This window comes from Euprymna scolopes, chromosome 8, assembly GCF_053919585.1.
Source record: "Euprymna scolopes isolate OS-2025 chromosome 8, ASM5391958v1, whole genome shotgun sequence".
In the NCBI taxonomy this organism is placed as follows: domain Eukaryota; kingdom Metazoa; phylum Mollusca; class Cephalopoda; order Sepiida; family Sepiolidae; genus Euprymna; species Euprymna scolopes.
In genome coordinates, this window is record NC_136489.1 from 142,928,257 (window position 1) to 142,950,566 (window position 22,310).

Below are 22,310 nucleotides of genomic sequence, written 5' to 3' on the forward strand. Positions count from 1 at the left end.
GAATTGCATCATTAGTGAGATATCTTCTGGAGCGGTAGAAGGATCCCACCATTTTTCCAGCGACCTTGGCCACAGACTTGATGTATGCGTTCTATTTAAGATCAGGTGTAAAGGTCAAACCCAGGAGCTTATCAAATCCTGGGGCCTCCCTTAGACGAGAGCCATCCATTTCAATTGATACCAGATGGGGATCAGAGCGTTTATGATGTAGAGATAAGAGCTTGGTCTTAAATGCATTAAAGGTAACCAGCCACATCTTTCCCTACTGTACCACGGGCTCAAGATCAGAGGAGAGAGAATCAGAGAGAACATCATCATTTACGGCCTGTGATGTGTTGCCATAGATGGTCGTGTTATCAGCATAGATGTCAACGAAAGATTTTAGTATGTGTTTTGGGAGATCATTGATGTAGATCAGGAAGAGAGTTGTGCCCAGTATAAACCCCTGAGGGACTCCAGCATTAATACTGTGGGCCTCTGATTTCTGCCCATCAACAACTACTCTTATGAGCCTATCTGAGAGAAATGACTTAATGATAGAGAAAACATTTCCAGTTATACCGTAGCTGGAAATCTTGTGTAGTAGACCTTTATGCCAAACCTTATCGAAGGCCTTCGATATGTCGAGAGCAATTGCCCTAGAAATGAAACCTATGAGATATAACCGTTAGCACATCTGCTTTAGATCTAGCAGAGCGGAAACCATATTGCGTGTCGCTAAGAAGGTTATTTCTGCTGAGGTGGTTGACTACTTCTCTATTTATTGTGGATTCAAGCAACTTACTCATGACACACAGGAGACTTATTGGTCTGTACTGAGAGGGGGATGACTTATCATCTGAATTCTTAAATACAGGGCATACTGATGAGGTTTTCCAGGGTGTTGGAAAGCACTTCTCCTTAAGGCAACGCTTAAACAGTTTGGAAAGTATGGGGGCAAGTTCTCGTTGTAATTTTTTTAACACTACAATTGGAATACCGTCGAGACCAGTTGCTTTACTGGAGTCAAGGTTCTTGATTAGCTTGGCGACCTCACGCACAGATATTTGTATGTTGCATAGCGTGTTGTCTGTTATAGGAGGGAATATGGGGAGTTGATGGCCTTCGTCACACAGGGTAGAATTTGCCGCAAAGTTTTTGGCAAATAGTTTGGCCTTGTCGGATGCTGCCGAGATGACCTCTGGTCCATTGATAATGGTTGGGATAGAGCTCACGTTTCTGTTCAAGATCCTATTTGCTATTTGCCAGAACTGGTGGGAACCAAGCCGCTGCTCAGTTAATTTGGACTTAACGGATTGCGCATATAGTTCTCTTGCATTTTTTTTATTTCTCTTTTACAGTGGTTGCTGGCGGTTCTGAAAGCAGCTTTAGTTTCAGTGCATCTATTACGTTGGTAGCTATGGAAAAAGTGATTTCTGTGTGCAATGGCAGCAGCAAATTCGGGGGAGAACCATGGCTGGCTGTTAGGTTTTTGTTGGAATTTTTGGATGGTATGAATTTGTCTATGCCTACAAGTAACCATTCGGTCAGATCTGATACTATAGAGGACACATCCTTTTTAAACATGGAATGGAGAGGGAGATCAGATATGAATGTACGGAAGCTATCCCAGTCCGCCATCGGTATACAGTACGGTGGAGAGGTACGTCTGTAGATTTATTATATTTCATTTTTATCTTAACTGATATGACGCAGTGGTCGGAGGATCCCAGAGGAGATAGAACGGAACATGAGCATAGCTCTGGGGAAGTGGATAGAAAAAGGTCTAGGAGGCTTGCGAAATGACCGGTACTCTCAGGCACACGGGTGGGCTCGCGGAGAATCTGCGTGAGGTCATAAGCGATGGTAAAATCATGACAAAACCTCCCCTCGTCATCGGTTTTATTTGAGTGGGTCAGCCATTCCACATTATGGACATTGAAGTCACCGCAAATGTGAATGTTAGCCGAGGGATGAACAGACAAGATGTGGTCAATTTTTTCTGATATACTCTTAAAGACAGTAACTCCGCTGTTGTGGGGTCGATAAAGGGCAAATATAAATGCGGTGGTGTACGCAAGTGCAACCCGGAAGCACATATAAGGTAGATTAGGGTCTTCTCTGGAGATATCCCTGCCACATGGGAATCCATCTTTAATGTAGGCACATATTCCATGCCCGTGGCGATCTTGGGGATCTGATTTAGATGTTAGGTTAGAGTATCCTTTAATTATGAACTCATCTAGAGAGGTGGTCGGCCCTATTCCAGTTTCGCTTAGAAAGAATATGTCAGGTTTCGTCTCCAGTAATTGGGTTTCAACCTCTGGAAGGTTAGAACGTAGACCCCTGATGTTGGAGAAGGAGATATGGCAGGGGTCTACGTAGGAGGGTGTGTCCATAAATTATAAAAAAGGTAAATTTTTAGGGGTCACTAGGGTATTTTTAAAAACCTTCTTATGATTCAATTTTTAACTGAATCCTTATGCTAATTGTCAATATTTTATGAAACCCTAGATAGACATCTAACGATTTTTCATTTTATTTTTTAACAAAGTGCAAGAAGGGCGACTCTAAGAAAAAAATGTTTTTATTGGGGAATTATCTCCATTCGACGATTTTTGTTATTTTTCTTATTTTCCCTATGTAAATTAGTAATTATGGATTCCAAATGTACTTAAGTCCAATACTTGGAATAAACGCCCTTTGCAGACTGGACAAGCAGCACACATTGACAAAAAAAACAAAAACAAAGGAAATCATTTTTGAAAAGTTTTCTCAATCATTTTTTAAAGTTATCATTGACTACTGCTAGTTTTTTTAAAAATTGAAAGTAAATCTTAAATAAACCCATGTGACTTTTTTTTCAACTTTGTTTTTTTTTAACAAAAACTATATTTTAAAACTTTGAAACGAAAGTTTTTAACAAAATTTGAAATATATCGCAACACATTGCTATTCATTTTATTTACTTTCTGGCTTAAGAGAGAATATTTTATATATGGATCTAAAAATATATTTGCCAAATTTAAGTTCTCGATTGAAATTTGTAAATTCATTTTATTGTCTATTTTAATAATGCCACAACAGATTTTTACGATATTTTGCACTGACAAACCCAGTAGCTGGGTCGTGTAAAAGTTGATTTAATAGCAAATTAGCTGCAGGAGCAAATAATCGTACAATTTCAGTAAAACCCCTTATGTACGATCAAAATCCGGCACGACTAAATTATCCGATTTGGTTCCTGCTGGTTCAAGCAATTTTACACATTGTTTCTATATGAAAAACAGCAAAAGCACTCAGCCGTACAATAAGCGGGAATAATTTTGGTCGTACATATTTAATAAAGACGAGTGAAGCGACTCACTTCATAAAAAAGTCGCTAATGCCGAAGGAGACTGAATTGTTGTCGTATAAAAAATGATCAAGTGATGCGAAAATATCAGTTCCTCAGCAACAGAACTGTTGATAGATGGAAGGTAAGAAAAACCAAGATAACAAGACTGCACGTCTCAACAACCTCATTGAAAACTAGAGAAGGGGAGCAATACACTTGTGTGTTAGCACGTCATCAGAAAACAGAAGATATCGATCCATTTTCGGTGTCTATGATGAAAACGGCAGTCTAATCAGTGGGAGAATTCCTCGATCGATATTCTTTTAAATCATCATCATGATGATTTGAAAGAATACCGATCGAGGAATTCTCCCACGATCCAGTTCTAGCAACAGACCTTGTAATTGGCGCTATTCCTCAGATTACAGCTGCTGCAGTTGGCGTGACGCGGCGGTGTATGCAATATAATCAAGACGAACGGACATACTGACATATCAATAGTGGCTTAGCGGACGGCACCTATGCGCCCTACTGCATAGCTGTCATTGTTTGTCAATTAAATTATTGCAGAGAAGATCGCATCTGATTTGAACAGCAATCTGGGAGAGGAATATCATTTTTGGCTTATTGCTGCAGTCACCGGTCGATTTGCATTTACATCTTTAAAAGAATCATTAATCGAAAACTGCAAGAAATAATATTTCTGATCCATAATCAGTATGGCATCGTGGAGAACTGTGATATAATAGACGTCATCTACGCTGCTCACCTGATGATAGGGAAATACGACAAGAGAAATATTCCGTTTCTTAATCTAAGAAAAACGTACTCTTTACATGTGCAAGGTGTACCGCATGGAACTGTTGCTACTACTATTAATGAAATCACTATCAGAATCAAAAGCTGAAATAATGTAATGCATCTGATGTTAAGTGTTATCCAGGGATTAATGTTCGACTCCAATCCAAAATTTATTGAACTGTGATACAAGTTAGTGTTTTGGAAATGTTGGCCACCGATGAAGTAGGCAGAAAGAAGGTAATTAGTGATGAAAAAAGTAGTCTTTGACATCAGACCATTTCCATAACGTCGACATTCGTTACTGTTAAGAGATTTCACTAAATCATCTGCTTTGAATCGGATATTTTGCGCAAATATAATGCAGTTGTGAAAATGGGATTCAAGATAAAGGCCCCTCAAAACGTCGGGGAGAACGAAGAAAACAAAAACGGTTAGATACCATACACCAAGTTTAAAACAGCAAGGGTGCAGTCCTCCACTGGCAAGGTCATGCTCACAGTCTTCTGGGAACAGAATGGAGTAGTGATGACAGATTTTCTGGCAAAGGGTACCACAATTAAAGCCGCCTATTATCCTTCACTTTTGAGGAAATTAAGGGAAGTTATCAAAATCAAGGGGCGAGGCAAGATCAGCAAAGGTTCCCTCTTCCTGCAGGACAACGCTCCGGTCCACAACTCGCATGTCGCCAGATCAGAAGCACGTGCGCGTGGTTATGAAATCCTTCCCCATCCTCCCTACTCTCCTGACCTTGCACCCTCTGACTTTCACCTCTTCCCAGCCATGAAGTTGTTTTTGAAAGGAAAGCGTTTCCCAGATGATGCAGCCTTGATTTCTGAAGTCACGTCGTGGTTGGAGGACCAACCTGGGGTGTTCTACAAAAACGGTCTCCAGGTCTGCATCAAACGATGGAAGAAATGCATAATTCTGGGTGGTTCATACGTAGAGAAAGACTAATAACTGTGGCAAGTTTCGTTGCTCTACTGCTATGAGAAGTGGGTCAGGGGCATTACTTATTGCACGCCCCTCGTATTAGCTTTTTTCAAGATACTTTAATAGGTAACTTGCGCTCTTCTATATCGAAAAGAAAACTGCGATGTCGGGGGAATTATCTTTATGAATTATCAAATCAAACTTTTATTTCTGTTTGTCACGAAATATAGCGTTTACTGTAGCATGAAGGGCGCTAAAAGTGTCTGGTAATATCTGATCATGGAAACACCGTCTTCGTTGTTTTCTTTGATCATAATGATTCATTTCCTCGTACGACTAATGTAGATTTTACTCCTAAGTTCGCTAAAGAAATTATCAATAATTTTCTTTATATTTGATCAAGTCATTCTTGTTTTTCTTTCGTGAATATTTCATAAATATTTGTTCTTTTAAACACCCAATCTCCATTGAGTTGACAAAACTGGCGTTGTTTTCTTACGAGTTCAATTCAGTTTAAAAGTTCTGGGCAGCGACTTTTCTTCAACTTATATGTTACATTAAATCTGGATAGGACTTAAAAGCTGGGAATAATTAAATAAATAAATGCGGTTGACATACGGCCAGAATTGATGACAATCAGTCAGGATTAACCTCACATTTATTCTGCCCATTCGTGTTGCATAGGAAAATGAATATAATGACAAACATGATTAGCTGTACTCTTTACTGTAAATATTTGTTTCCACGGTGCTATTCTGCAAATGACGAGCAGTCAAGATTAATCTGCTATCCTATTAAATACTTTTATAAGGTAAGTGGACACTTGACCAAAAATAATAAGTTATCAGACAGGGTGATTGCAACAATTATCTTGTTCAACAATTCTCTAACACAACGTTGACACGACCTGTCAAAATTAATCTAACGCGTGTCTTATTAAATCCTGTTTAAATGTAGATGGAAACAATTAGAAATGAACAGTGAACAGAATAGATTAATCTCAATTACTGCACTTGCTACAGTTACAAAACAAATTAGACATAAGAATGAAGATAAGACGTACCGAGCCAAGTTTATTCCGTTAAATACTATTTCAAAGTGAACTAGAGACATGGCCAGAAATATACAATATTCTTAATTTTCATATTTTCCTTTGTGTTCATTTATATAACTTACCTTTTACTAGACGAACTACTTGTTTGTACCAAGTAATAAATTATAACTATAATTGACAAACACATTATTTACACATACGAGGGGGGTTCAGTGACTTTGTTTGGTTGGGGTCCAAGATGGCGTGGTTGAAAGGTGTAAAGTGGTTGCGGCTTCTCTTCCAAGTTTCGGATTCTAGCCGTGTCGTTTAACATTTTGGTTCCTATTGGTGGATTGATTGTTGCGGTTTCTTCTGGTGGGTTGGGGGCGTGGTGGATTCACTAATTGATGTGATAGTTGGATCATTGATTTTGCGCTGCGAGGCGGATGCAGTCGGGAACTGTGCATGTCAGTTGATGTGAAGGAGTGAAGTACGGGATTGTCAGCATCATGTGTTTTGGAGTGGTAGGTTTTTATCATTTATTCTATATATTGCTCTGTATTCACATTGAGCTTCTTATATAAGGATTGATATATCATAAGAAAAATATATTTCTACAGAAATAGATATATATTAATATATATATATATATAATTTAAAAAAAATCTTTTTATGATGGATTTTTCTTGTGCATAAATGTTTATATTTTCCAAGTTGTTAGCATAAACAGATTAGGCAATTGTATTCATTTTCAGTATGTAAGAGGGGAGTCTTTAACCATGCCTTCCCTTAAAACCGCCAAATGGACTTTTATTAAGTACAATACTTAATAATTTTTTTAGTGGAGAGTAGACAAAGCATTGTGGATGCGTTATCGGCAGCTCCCGCTACTCTCGCTTCTCTTTATTTGTTCCTCAGTCCTCATTTTTAATGAGTGATTTTTCTGACAAAGGGAGTAGAAAAAGCTGTATTCTAGGTTTGCAGTATTTTGCGTGATCAGCCGCCAGAGATATCGGAAATTTTCTGTTTCTATGTCTATCTTTGTAGTCATGTTATTAGTAAGAGTGCTGGAGGTAAACGTTTTATCTGGGCTGACGTTATGCGCCTGATAGTCAGGGACCCGAACCTTGGATTAACTATTAAGGAGGCTGTCTTATCAGCAGATGCAAAGTACTGGGGCTGCTGTATTGCCATTTACTGAATGGATTCTGGACCATGCAGTAGCTTCTGGTGGGGCCTCTCGATGCCATATTAGTGGGTAATTGTTACAGCTTTACCTTATCATGTGCTACAAAAATATTTCTTCATTTCTATTTCTCTCTTACTTTCACTCTCTGCCCTGCTTCATGCAAGTCTGTCGACCTAGTCCTAAAATTCCATCAGGACGTTTCAATAAAAAACACACGATTAAACCCGGATCTCCAACTTCTAACGTAGACCCCTACTACCATGTCTCCTTTTCGAACATCAGGGGTCTACGTTCTAACCTTCCAGAGGTTGAAACACAATTACAGGAGACTAAACCAGACATATTTATTCTAAGTGAAACTGACATTAGACAAACCATTTCTCCAGATGAGCTCGTAATTAAAGGATGCTCTTATTTAACTCACAAATCTGACCCCCAAGTTCGCCATGGGCATGGAAAATGTGCCTATATAAATGCTGGCTTTCCATGTGGTAGGAACATCTCCAGAGAAGATCCTAACTTACCGTATATGTGCTTCCTGGTTGCACTTGCTCACACTACTGCATTTATATTTACTCTCTATTGCCCCCTCAACAGCGGAGTTACTATCTTTAAAAGCATAGCTGAGAAAATTGACCACGCCCTATCTGCTTATCTTTCAGCTAATATTCATATCTATGGAGACTTCAATGATAGAAATGTGGAATGGTTAACATATTCAAACAAGACCGATGACGAGGGGACGTTTTGTCATGATTTCTCCATTGTTTATGACCTCACTCAGATTTTTCAGGAACCCACCCGTGTGCCCGATACTGGCGGCCAGTATGCAAGTCTCCCAGACCTTTTTCTCACAACTTGCCCTGAAGTGTGTTCAGCTTTAGTTCTCTCCACTTAGATCTTTCGACCACTCTGTTGCATCAATTAAGATAAAAATGAAATGTAATAAGTCCTCAGATGTACCTCTCCATCGTACAGTATATCGATACACTATGGCTGACTGGGATAGCTTCCGTACATTAGTATCAGATCTACCTCTGCGTTCCATGTTTAGAAAGGATGTGTCCTCTATAGTATCAGACCTGATATAATGGTTAATTGTAGGTATAGACCGTTTCATATTTTTAGCAAAAACCTAACAGCCAGCCGTGGTTCTCTCCAAAATGTACTGCTTCCATTGCGCACATAAATCGCTTTTTCCATTGCTTCCAACGTAATATATGTACTGAGACTAAAGCCGATTTAAGGACCGTCAGCAACCACTGCAAAAAAGTAATAAATAACGTTACAGCGTTGTATGCTCAGTCCGTCAAGTCCAAAGTAGCTGAGCAGCGGCTTGGTTCTCGCCAGTTTTGGCAAATAGCAAACAGAATCCTAAACAGAAGCGTGTGTTCTATCCCAACTCTCATAAATGGATCTGAGCTAATCTCGTCAGCTTCAGACAAAGCCAAACTCTTTGCCAAGAACTTTGCAGCTAATTCAAACCTTTGCTGATTACTTCCTGTATTAGAAAACATGCTATGTGATATACAAATATATGTACATGATGTTGCCCTGATGCTAGTAAAGCAATCGGCCCTGACGGTATTCCAATTATAGTACTAAAAAGACTTCAACCAGAACAAGCGTCCATTCTTACAAAACTGTTTAAACGTTGTCTTAAGGAGAATTGCTTCCTGTCACCCTGGAAAATCTCATCAGTATTTAAGAATTCAAGTGATCCCTCATCTTCCTAACAGTACAGGCCAATAAGTCTTCTGTGTGTCATGAGTAAATTGCTGGAGTCTGTGTTAAATAGAGAAGTAATCAACCATCTCAGCAAAAATAACCTTCTTAGTGACACGCAATATGGTTTCCGTTCTGCTAGATCTACAGCAAATGTGCTTACAGTTATATCTCATAGGATTAGCGAATCTCTCGACAAAGGCTGCCTTTCTAGGGCAATTCCTCTTGACATATCAAAGGACTTTGATAGTGTATGGCATAAAGGTTTACTTCACAAGATCTCCAGATATGGTATAGCTGGAAATGTCTTCTCAGTTATTAAATCATTTCTCTCTGATAGGTTCATAAGAGTAGTGGTTGATGGGCAGAAATCAGAAGCTCTCAGTATTAATGCTGGAGTCCCTCAGGGGTCACTCCTGGGCCCAACTCTCTTCCTGATCTACATTAATGATCTTCCAAATCAAATCCTTACATCATTCGTAGACATTTATGCTGATGACACTACCATCTATGGTAGCACATCTAAGACAATAAAAAACCAAGTTCTCTTCGATTCTCTCTCCTTTGATCTTGAGCAAGTGGTACAATGGGGAAGAGGTGGCTTGTTACTTTTAATGCATCTAAAACCAAGTTCCTATCTTTACAACATCAACGCTCTGATCCCCATCTGGCATCAATTGAAATGGATGGCTCTCGTCTTGGGGAGGCCTCCTGTTTTGACAAGCTTCTGGGCTTGACCTTTACTCCTGATCTTAAATGGAACACGTACATCAAATCTGTTGCCAATGGCGCTGGAAAAATGGTGGGATCCTTCTATTGATCCAGTAGATATCTCACTGATGATGCAATTCTCTATCTATATAAGAGCCAGGTACATCCAAGGATGGAGTACTGTTGCCACATCTGGGCACGAGCTGCTAGAAAGGACTTATCTTGCCTTGATAGAGTTCAAAATAGATTTAACCTCTATCTCATAGAAGAGATGTTGTAAGTCTGTCTATATTTTTTCGTTATTTTTATGGTAGGTGCTCGACTGAGCTTCAATCTATGGTCCCCCTCGCCTCGTTTCACAAGAAACACCCGTCTAGCAGAAAACACTATCACTAATTTCCCCCATTCTTTATCTATGTCTAAACCTAGACCTAAACCTAAACGTAGATTCCATGAGCAAAGCTTCTTTCTTAGAACTGCGCGTGAAATTATCTTCCGTTTTCCTGCTTTCCAGCTGACTACAATATGGTTGTCTTAAAGTCTAACGTAAACAAGTTTTTGATGAAACGTTCCATATAAGTTAACAAATTTACCGAATTTCAGTTATTAACGATTACTATATTGTTCAGTTTCTACTGTACACTCTTTAAACTTTATCCTCGAGTGGCATCTTGACCTTGATAAGTGGTGATGCCTATGTAAAAATATATACTAAAACGATATTTAATAGCTGAGGAAAATCAGATTAATATATATTAAATAGGTATTATTTTCTAATAAATAAATAAATGTTAAAATAAATAAAAATTCTACAACTAAGATTTAAATCAGCAAATTAAAGGTTTGAAAATGAGAAACTTTGCTTAAGGGAGCGATCCTCATTTACTTAAGATATTCATAATGAGCGAACGTGATATCACGAATTTAAAAATGAAACACTGATAGTCTGAGCTGAAAAAATGTATTTAATGAAAGTTCCGGTGATTGATGTGAGAGTGGTAGTAGATATTTGTTTGTAAGTGAAATTTCTTTAAGTTTGACTGTTTTGTGAAAACCTGGGAAGCAGGAAGTAATATAGACAATTCTGAATTCGAATAAAATGGACTGATAATTTTCGGAAACATGTATATTGTTTTTAAATGTTTATTTGGAAGCATACCATGTAGGAATTATATATAGCACCCGCGCTAATAGTCCTATGTATGCATGTAAATTCTATGACTGTATGCACAGAGTAATAATCAAATTTATTTTATTAATATAGTGGATAATATTCTCGGCTAAAATATTTTACGAGATTGGCATTATAAATTAAGCATCCCAATATAAACATGGGTTGAAGTAAGTACACGCGTTATATATAAAAATACTTTAAATAAGCCCGTCAGTTATTTTCTATGCAACACACGGTTATACATGATCGTGTTCATATATAAGATCAATATTTAATTTATTTCATATAAAGATTAAAAAAAAACTAAAATCATTGACAGCAAAGAAGCCATAATTAGTCTGATTAAAACTGAATCGAAATGTTTATCTTAAACAAGGATGAGTCCAACATAATGATAATTTAAAGAGTTTCTTTAACATCCGCTATAGCCTTATTTACGTTAGGCAAACCTTCTTCAGGCAACAAGTATCCAACAACGCGAATTAAACTGGCACGATTATTGTGAGATGCTGCTAGACAAGCCTTATCATCGTTTAATAAAATAATATAATAATATGAATGTCGAAATAAAGAAGGCTTATCTAATTTATTTTATTATAGACAATGTCAATAAAGCATTTATCACATGACCTTTTAATTATTTATTGCGGACTATTGTCTTCATCACAAGTTTTACAACAAATAGATGATGAGTCCGCAATGAATAAATAATGCAACATTACTCATCTCTATAAGAATTCCAATTAATTAAATAATATGACTTTTAAAATAAATGTGTACTTAACATTAAACGATTTGTTTACAAGTAAATCATTTTATTGAGTATCATGACCTGTAAGCGTATCTTTTTGAAAATTGTTCCCTTTCACGACCATTCAAGGATCTAGACACCGTTGATAACAAAAAGTAAGCAATATTGATATGTCACTGCATTAATCAGTATAAAATGTTGTATGTTCCCAATGTATTTAGTTTTATATTAGAAGAGTACAATATATCAGAATGATGTATACTTTCTTATTTTTACAAGAAAATAACTAAACTTATTCTTTAATAATCCAATATTTTGGAGTTGAACATGTATAGCGGAATATTTCAGACATTTTAAGGGTCAGTTTATTAAAAGAAAATCAGAGTCAGTTTATCAAATCTGTTACAACGCAAGCCATTTTTTATTGGCAGAAACTATGAGTAATAATCGTAAATACTAATATATCGTTGCATTTATGATAAACAGATTAAACTTTAATAATCTATTATCGTTGTTGTCATTGTTATCATCGTTATCATTATAATTATAGAAACCGTGGCGAAAAAATATATGAATACTTTTGGAAATTGGAGCATTGATTGACAGGCCTATATTTATACTGTGACGAAATTATTAAAAATCCGTTGTAGATCTTTCTTTAATATGTGAGTCATTTTCCTTTTTCGTTAATACTTGATGACAAACTGTTTTCATTAAAATATTGATGCGACGGTTTTGAATGAGTTATGAAAAACTTTATTACCATAAAAAAAGGTTTAATAGCTAGGGCTATGACAACAGAATAGTCTTTTCATTGTTCCGACTATCAAGTACATATCCGACACAGTGAGACACAGTTAATCAACTGAGAACCACATCACTCTATATAAAAGCATATAAGATATCAACAGATACACACTTGAGAATCCAAACAATGAAAAGAATATGCTGTTGTATTAGCCCTGTAAATAATGTAAGGAGAGTAATTACACCTTTTTACTATTTCATTAACAATTGCAAACAAATGTTGATAAACTAGTGAGTTCAGTAGTGATTTTATAATCTTTAATTTTTACTTTTATTGTTTACTGTTGATTACATCAGTTTCGTCTGCAAGGTTGAATAAATTAGTTGGAATTATATATACTAGCATTTCAGCCCGGCGTTGCCCGGGTGTTCGGAGGTGTATGTTGAGCAAAAAAAAAAAAAAAAGCAAAAAAAAGCGGTCAATTTTTTTTAACTTTGACTCCCCATTATGACCCCTTAACCTTTATTGTCTTAGGCTCAAATCAAGTCATTAAGGTAGATCCATGTCCAAGGAACTTATATCTAAAATTTTAAGTGTTTAGACCTAAAATTGCCGGAGGAGTCTGGTAGATTTCTCAAAGGTCAAATCGTTGAACTTTGACGCATTAAGAGCCAAATTTCTGGCCGAAAACGGATTTCAAAGATTTTCCCAAATTTCAGTACCCTGTATATCAAATTTCGAGTCTGTAAACTCAGAATTGAGAGGGTTATTGCGTAGGGAAATGTACACAGACAGACACACACACATACACACACAGACACGTTCATTTTTATAGATATACTAGCATTTCAGCCCGCTGGTGCCCGGGTTTTTGGATGTGTATGTTGAGTAAAAAAAAGTGGTAGTTGGAAGGCAGGCGCGAACCCGTACCGCAAAGAAGGAAAAGAACGGGGGAAAACACTTTGCTGTTACGACCACCGCCAACCCGGAAGTGATGTAGGTTCAAATTAAGGCTAGACAATCGAAAGAAGAGGATGACTTTAAAAATATCGGCGAAAAAACGACCCCCCTGTTGAAAAGTGCCCAGTTGAAGGTAAAGATATTAATGTTTTAGCCAATTTTTCGATATTTATCGTTTGAAAGGTCGAGCTGATCGTGGTAAAATCTGTCGCCTCTGTCAACTGTTTTAGGCAGACATGCAAACATACATACATACATACATACATATATTAGTAACTAAAAATTTTCAAATCAAACCGATTAAAAAGCTTGCCCTATATCTGAATACCCTTTATGTAAAATTTCAAATGATTAGACCAGAAATTGCCTGAGTAATTTGTTAGAGACCGCAAAGGTCAATTTTTTAAAAACTTTGACCCCTATTATGACCCCTTAATATTTACTGCTTTGCGCTCAAATCAAGTTATTAAGTTAGATCCATGGCCAAGGAACTTATATCCAAAGTTTCAAGTATTTAGACCCAAAATTGTCGACAGAGTTTGGTAGAATTCTCAAAAGTCAAATCGTTGAACTTTGACCCCTTAACAGCCAAATTTTCTGGCCAAAAACCGATCACAAAGATTTTCCCAGATCGCAGTACCCTGTGTATCAAATTTCGAGTCTGTAGACGTAAAATTGACAGAGTTATTGCGTAGGGAAATGTACACAGACACACAGACAGGCAGACACAGAGACACGTTCACTTTTATGGATATACTAGCATGGGTGCCCGGCGTTGCCTGGGTGTTTGAAGGTTTATGCTGAGCAAAAAAAAACCCCCCAAAAACGTTCAATTTTTTAAACTTTGACCCTTATTATGACCCCTTAACATTTATTGTTTTGGGCTCAAACTGAGTTATTAAGTTAGATCCATGTCCAAGGAACGTATATCTAATATTTCAATTGTTTGGACCCAAAATTGGTGGAGGAGTTTAGCAGAGTTCTCAAAGATCAAATCGTTGAACACTAACCCCTTAACAACCAAATTTCTGGCCGAAAACGGATTTTAAAGATATTCCCAAATCTCAGTACCCTGCATATCAATTTCGAGTCTGTAGACTAAAAATGGCAAGAGCTATTGCGTAGGGAAATGCACACACACACACACACACACACACACACACACACAGGCAGTCACACAGACACCCAGACACGTTCACTTTTATAGATATATAGATAGATAGATTTGCCCAAAGCGCTCAAATGTGCTTCTTATATTTTATTATTAGTATTATTATTTTTTTTACATAGGCATAACCACTTATCAAGGACAAAGACCACTCGAGGATGAGGGTTAAGAGTGTACAGTAGTAAATTGGACAATATAGTAATCGTTAGTAATGGAAATTCGGTAAATTTGTTAAGTTAAGTGGAACGGCTCATTTAGAATTTGTTTACGTTAGACTTGAAGACAACCATATTGTAGTCAGCTGGAAAACAGGAAAACGGAAGACAATTTCACAGGCGTGCAGTTCTAAGAAAGAAACTTTGTTCATGGAATCTACGTTTAGGTTTAGGCACAGATAAAGAGTGGGGGGATTATTGATAGTATTTTCAGCTACGGGTGTTTCTTGTGAAAGTTTGGCGAGGAGGGACCATAGGTTAAAGCTCAGTCGAGTACCTGCCGTGAAAATAACGATAAAGCAGAGACAAACTAGCAACATCTCTTCTGTGAGATTGAGGTTGCAGGGAAGAGAAAAGGACATAACCTACGAGGCCACGAAGTCTACATTGGACTCTATCGAGGCAGGAAAAGTCCTTTCTAGCAGCTCGTGCCCAGATGTGGCAACAGTACTCCATCCTTGGATGTACCTGGCTCTTATATAGATAGAGAATTGCATCAGCAGTGAGATATCTACTGGATCGATAGAAGGATCCCACCATTTTTCCAGCTCCATTGGCAACAGATTTGATGTACGTGTTCCATTTAAGATTAGGAGTAAAGGTCAAGCCTAGAAGCTTGTCAAAACATGAGGCCTCCCCAAGACGAGAGCCATTCATTTCAATTGATGTCTGATGGGGGCCAGAACGTTGATGATTTAAAGATATAAGCTTGGTTTTAGATGCATTGGAATTAACCAGCCACTCTTTTCGCCATTTTACCACGTGCTCCAGATAAGAGGAGAGAGAATCAGAGAGAACTAGGTCATTTACGGTCTTTGTTGTGCTACCATAGATAGTAGTGTCATCAGCATAAATGTCTACGAATGATGTAAGGATGTGATCTGGAAGATCAATAATATAGATCAGGAAAAGAGTTGGGCTGAAGATGGACCCCTGAGGGACTCCAGCATTAATACTGAGAGCTTCTGATTTCTGCCCATCAACCACTACTCTTATGAACCTATCAGAGAGAAATGATTTAATAATTGAGAATACATTTCCAGCTATACCATATCTGGAGATCTTGTGAAGTAAACCTTTATGCCATACTCTATCAAAGGCCTTTGATATGTCAAGAGCAATTGCCCTAGAAAGGTAGCCTCCGTCGAGAGATTCGCTAATCCTATGAGATATAACTGTAAGCACATCTGCTATAGATCTAGCAAAACGGAAACGATATTGAGTGTCATTAAGAAGGTTATTTTTGCTGAGATGGTTGATTACTTCTCTATTTAACACAGACTCCAGCAATTTACTCATGACGCACAGGAGACTTATTGGCCTGAGCTGATGAGCGATCCACTGAATTCGTAATGATATTTTCCAGGGTGACAGGAAGCAATTCTCCTTAAGACAACGTTTAAACGGTCTTGTAAGGATGGGCGCTTGTTCTGGTTGAAGTTTTTTAGTACTATAATTGGAATACCATCAGGGCCGGTGGCTTTACTAGAATTAAGGTTTTTGATTAGCTTGGCAATATCAGGTACAGATATGTATATATGACATAACGTGTTTTCTGACACAGGAGGAAATATTGGGGGTTGGCGGCATTGGTCGTAAAGGGTAGAATTAGCTCCAAAGTTCTTGGCAAAGAGTTTGGCTTTGTCTGAATCTAACGAGATTACCTCAGGTCTATTGATGATAGTTGGGATAGAACACACGCTTCTGTTTAGGATTCTGTTTGCTATTTACCAAAACTAGTGAGAACCAAGCCGCTGCTCAGCTACTTTGGACTTGACGGACTGAGCATACAACGCTCTAGCGTTCTTTATGACTTTCTTACAATGCTTGCTGGAAGTCTTGAAAGCGGCTTTAGTCTCCATACATCTATTACGTTGGAAGCAATGGAAAAGTGATTTCTGTGCGTAATGGCAGCAGCACAATCTGGAGAGAACCACGGATGGCTGTTAGGTTTTTGCTGGAACTTTTTAGATGGTATGAAACGGTCAATACCTACAATTAACCATTCCATCAGGTCTGATACTATAGAGGACACATCCTTTTTAAACATGGAACACAGAGGTAGATCCGATATACGGTCAGCCATAGTGTACCGATATACAGTACGATGGAGAGGTACATCTGAGAACTTATTGCATTTCATTTTTATCTTAATTGATACAACAGAATGGTCGAAAGATCCAAGAAGAGACACAACGGAAACTGAACATAGTTAAAGGCAAGTTGTGAGAAAAAGGTCTAGGAGACTTGCATACTGGCCGTCACTATCGGGTACACGGGTGGGTTCGTGTACAATCTGAGTGAGGTCATAAGCAATGTAGAAATGACAGGACCTCCCCTCGTCATCGGTCTTGTTTGAGGAGGTCAACCATTCCACATTGTGAACATTGAAGTCTCCACATACGTGAATGTTAGCTGAAGGATAAGCAGATAGAACGTGTTCAATTTTCTCAGATATTCTTTTAAAGATAGTAACTCCGCTTTTGTGGGGGCGATAGAGAGCAAATATAAATAATGCAGTAGTTTGAGCAAGTGCAACTCGGAAGCACATATAGGGTAAGTTAGGATCTTCTCTGGAGATGTCCCTTCCACATGGAAAGCCATCTTTTATATAGGCATATATTCCATGCCAATGGCGATCTTGGGGGTCAGATTTGGAAGTTAAATTTGAGTATCCGTTAATTGCGTTTCGTTTAGAAATAATATGTTTAGAAATAATATGTCTGGTTTAGTCTCCTGTAATTGGGTTTCAACCTCTGGAAGATTAGAACGTAGACCTCTTGATGTTAGAGAAGGTGACATAGTAGTGGGGGTCTACGTTGGAAGTTTTCCTTATTTCATACTTACAGGTAGACACATATTTCGTATACTGTACAAATTTTCTGCGTTCGGATTTATTCGTAAATCAAGACAGATTGATTTTCAGTAAGCAGAAAAAACATATAACTTCTTTGAGGTGTCGCTAAACAATTATCGCATAAAATACAATTGTTCAAGTCGACTCTCATCGCGGGCCTCTTTACTGAAACATTCATCATTCAATCAAGGTCATCTGTAATGCTTTTTCAAGGCAACTGATATTCTGGAGGTAAGTGATCATTTCAGTCAAAACCCCGCTTCCATTATAATTCTGTCAAAATCCAATTTTTATGGCAACAGATAAGTAGAAAGAAAAACAAAACACACTGGCAGACTCTTAAAATATCTTGGTAGATGCAATCGAGTCGCATCTGACAGTTCCAACGCGAAGCTATTCCGAAAGGACCTGCAACGAGCACTATAAATGCCCGCTCAGAATTCCGTTCCTTCTCTTCTGATTTTTTAGGCTGTAACAAGGAAATACATGACTCAATCACAAATCCGCTCTTATTCAAACGCAGTTTCAGACCAGTGTAAACTTCAAAGTTATCAACGTAAGTCTGGTTGTTCATCGCTACTCAACAGTAATTTAGAGAGTACTGGGCCTGTTGATACTCCCCAGTATAAAAGAGCTGAAGGTGAACTCAAAATCAGAGTGGAATAACGGAAACACGAAAGCTGATGGAATTTTTGCATCATGAGATAACTTAAGCCTTTCTTAATTTTCAGTTTCAGAATAAAGATTCGAGCGCTTCATGAAACCTGCATTAGTGTATGTCTTAAATGCTTGTTTCTTAGATTGTAAGGGAAAATATAACACAAACTAAATAATATTGAACTAATTGCCACTGTTTTTTTTATAATGTTCTTAAAATTTAGTCGTTTTTAGGACTAAAATTTATTTTTATTTCTCAAATTATTTAAAAATTGAATAATTCGACGATGACCAAGAGCGAGAGAAACATCTTTTTCACGACCCTCTCCTTAAATAAAATAACTCTTGACTCTCAATTATGAAATCATGAAATGAATTGAAAAGTGTAATAAGTCTTCAAATTAAATGCTCTCTACTGGTATATATTCTGTGAAATAATCACCTTTATCTTCGGTATTAGAAGAGCATCTTCACTCATCAGCAGCTACTGTTCGCTACTTCAGTTTCACATTTTCACATATACTATCTACAATTACATTGAACAAAAATACGACGTAGTTTAACTTTTAAAAGTAATAAAAAACGATAACTGAATTCGAATTATTTTAAGACATATTTGGAATGTCACAAAATCGGTAACGATCTTTTTGTAGAGCAAACTTTAGCCATTGAAGTCTTGAATATTTTCTCGTGCAATAGAACATGAAACATTCGACGAGGGTAAAAAATTCAAGTACAACGTTAAAATAGCGCATGATTAAATAGCTGATTATCTGCAGAAATAGATTAGATAATCAATTTCATAAAAAACATTAATACTGTAAACATGGTAAACAATAAATGATAAAAATTACTCACAAGGGATAAGGTTTTCCACGATAATTTAAGTGTATATCCAAGTTCATGTGCTGGCATTGTGCGTTATAAAGCAACGTGATGTGCCTACAATCGAAAATAGAATAAAAAATAAAGCTGATCTCTTCAAAATAATAATTAAAACACAGTTCAGTTATTAATACTTCAGTACAGTTAATTAATGTTATAATCAATGAAATATCACTTAAATACATCTATAAAATTTTAACACGACTGTTAATATAAAGATAACTGAAAGAAATAAAATTGCATATATAAAATCAAACATATTTTTACTATTTAAAATGCCAAGTCAGTAAGTAGAAAAAAAAGCCAGGGAAAGAAAATGGTCCGACAAAAGCTGGATGAGAATTGAGACTGAAAACTTGGATCAACAAACTAAAAAAGACAAAGATAAAACAAGATAAAAGCAACTAGAAGAGGATGGACAAGTAGAAATAGCAGGAAAAAACTAAACAAGAAATGAAGCAAAAGTAGCAGCAAAAGATACAAAGGTGCAAACAAACATTTGACATTTGAAAAAAAAAGAAAGCCAATTCAACCAAAATGTAAACGGAGGAAAAATGAAAACAACAACCAGACCTGAGAAAACAAAAACAACAACTACAACAACAACAACAACAACAAAACGCTACTAGAGCATGATATGGAAAGAACGACAGAATCATTAAAGAAATGCCGAATGACTGAAAGACATGAAAGAATACCCACAACAAATTAAAGAAGGAACATCAGCAATCAGCAAAGAATACCATCAAGAGACTCATACGAAACATGGCAACCTGGAGATTACCAACTGACGAGGGAATGCATGTATTCAAAACATCCACAACACTACATAAACGGCTAATTCAAAATCTGAAAAGATGTAGCTCCAAAGCAGACGTGACCGAATGGATGACCAAAAGAAGAACCACACTGGTGAAAAAGACACAGAAAAAGGAAACTTCCACGGCAACTATAGGCATGTAATATGTTGTAACAATATGGAAAATACTAACAGCATAACTGAGGTAGATAATTTATTACTTCCTTCATCATCGTGGATTATTATTTAAGCTTTCGCCGGTATTTCTAAAATAGTTTTACTGGAAGATTATTATTTGAGTTGTTTTTTTGAATATGCCTTTGGTAAAATGTTTTCCAGGAAGCGTTTCCAAAAAATGTTAAATTTTTTTTTTTTAATTTGTAATGGATATTTATTATAATATTTTATTATGATATATATATATATATATATATATATATATATATATATATATATATACTAGACTACCCGTGACCCGTTGGGTCAGTATGTTATATTAGCTATTGAATTCATGTATGAGCGTAACACTTGTGACATAAAGAAAATAGTTTTTTGTGACATAACAGAAACATTTCTATGAAAGTATAATAAAATGAAAAAAGAATATAGATAGATTTCTATGAGTCGTCCTGTTTATAATTGTTTAATCTTGAAAAAAAAAAACTTACAGTCATTGAATTATAAGTGGTTTGCCATACTTATAGGTAAATGTGCACTGAACAGATACCATAATACTTAAAGTTAAATTCAAATTTTGAAATATCTATTAATTTAAACGTGGGAAAAATTTAAAAAATTGGGTCGCTGAAAACGTACACAGTAAATCAATACATTGCAAAATAGTAGATTTATTTGTAAGAAAATTGCGTTAAAATAACTTAAACGTAATACGAAAATGAACGATGTAAAAAATGCAGAAAATATTAACAATTGTTTATTTGGATAATTTAAAATGCAAAAAAAAAAAAAAAAAAAAATTAGGCCGCTGAAAACGTACACAGTAAAAAAAATACGTTGTCAACGGGTCAAAGTTGATTTATTTGTGAGAAAATTGCGACAGTATAGTTGTAATACAGAATAGTTGCAATCCCTAAGGGGTCAGTATGTTATATTAGCTATGGAATATGACACTTGTGATGTAAAGAAAATAGTTTAATTCTGTTTATAATTGTTTATTTTTGAAAAAAAAAAAAAACTTACAGCCATTGAATTATAAGTTGCGTTAAAATAACTTAAACGTAATACGGAAATGAACAATGTAAAAAAAATGCAGAAAGTATTAACAATTGTTTATTTGGATAATTTAAAACGAAAAAAAAAAAAATTAGGCCGCTGAAAACGTACACAGTAAAAAAATACGTTGTCAACGGGTCAAAGTTGATTTATTTGAGAGAAAATTGCGACAGTATAGTTGTAATACAGAATAGTTGCAAAACATCCCCTAAGGGGTCAGTATGTTATATTAGCTATGGAATTAATGTATGAGCATGACACTTGTGACGTAAAGAAAATAGTTTTTTTGTGACATAACAGAAACATTTCTATGAAAGTATATTAAAATGAAAAAAATATATAGATAGATTTCTATGAGTCATTCTTTTTAGAGTAGTAGTAGGGGAAATACATGTCTATCAGTAGTAGTAATTGTATGAGAAGGAAGAGGAGGCATAGTAGTAGTAGTAGTAGTAAGAGGAGGAAGAGGAGGCGTAGTAGTAGTTGTAAAGAGGAGAAGTAATAGAGTAATAGTAGTAGCAAGAAAAGGAGGCATAGTAGTAGTAGTAATAGTAGTAGTAGTAGTAGTAGGAGGAGGAGGAGGAGGAGGAGGATATTGCGCAAGCAAACAAGTAAACAACCAGGAACGACAGAGTTTTAGTATTATATATATATATATATATATATATATATATATATATATATATATATATATAGTAAGTGAAGCAGTAGATGAAGCGGGCCACAGTTTCGCCAACGTTGGGGGACGCCCCAGGTTTAGAGTCTGTTGGGGGAGGTGCCGCACCCGGTGGCACCCCAGTGTTCGTTGCAGATGGTCGTACCCCATTACTGAAGGCCGCCCTCTTGCCCTCACCATTCGTTGCGGGGGTTGCCACACCCGGTGACCCCCAGTGTACGTTAGGGGCACACCGGCTGGCACTCCATGTCCATCGTCTATGTCCGTTGAGAGATTTGTCACACTTGGTAGCATCGTATGTCCGCCGTCTACGTCTGTTGGTGGGAGAGCCACACTCGGTGGAATCTCCAGGTTCAGTTACCACGCCCAGAGGTAATGTTCCCGGAGCATCGTATGTCACGCTCGGTGGCATACATGTTCTAAGAGCGCCCTTTGCACCTCCCGGAGGCATATCCGTTCCGGGAGTAACGTTTGGATAGTTG

The 22,310-nt window shown here is 36.9% G+C and overlaps 1 protein-coding gene across 7 annotated transcripts in view; it reads right to left on the reverse strand.

Annotated features, from left to right (window-relative positions):
• The window catches only part of LOC145283807 (neuropeptide F receptor-like), a 489,066-nt gene that overhangs the window by 88,680 nt on the left and 378,076 nt on the right, over positions 1–22,310 (reverse strand). For all 7 annotated transcript variants that reach the window (XM_080132888.1, XM_080132891.1, XM_080132886.1 and 4 more), the window contains one exon: positions 19,094–19,177. The gene's annotated coding sequence lies outside the window, so the exon portion shown is untranslated. The remainder of the gene's footprint in view (positions 1–19,093; positions 19,178–22,310) is intronic.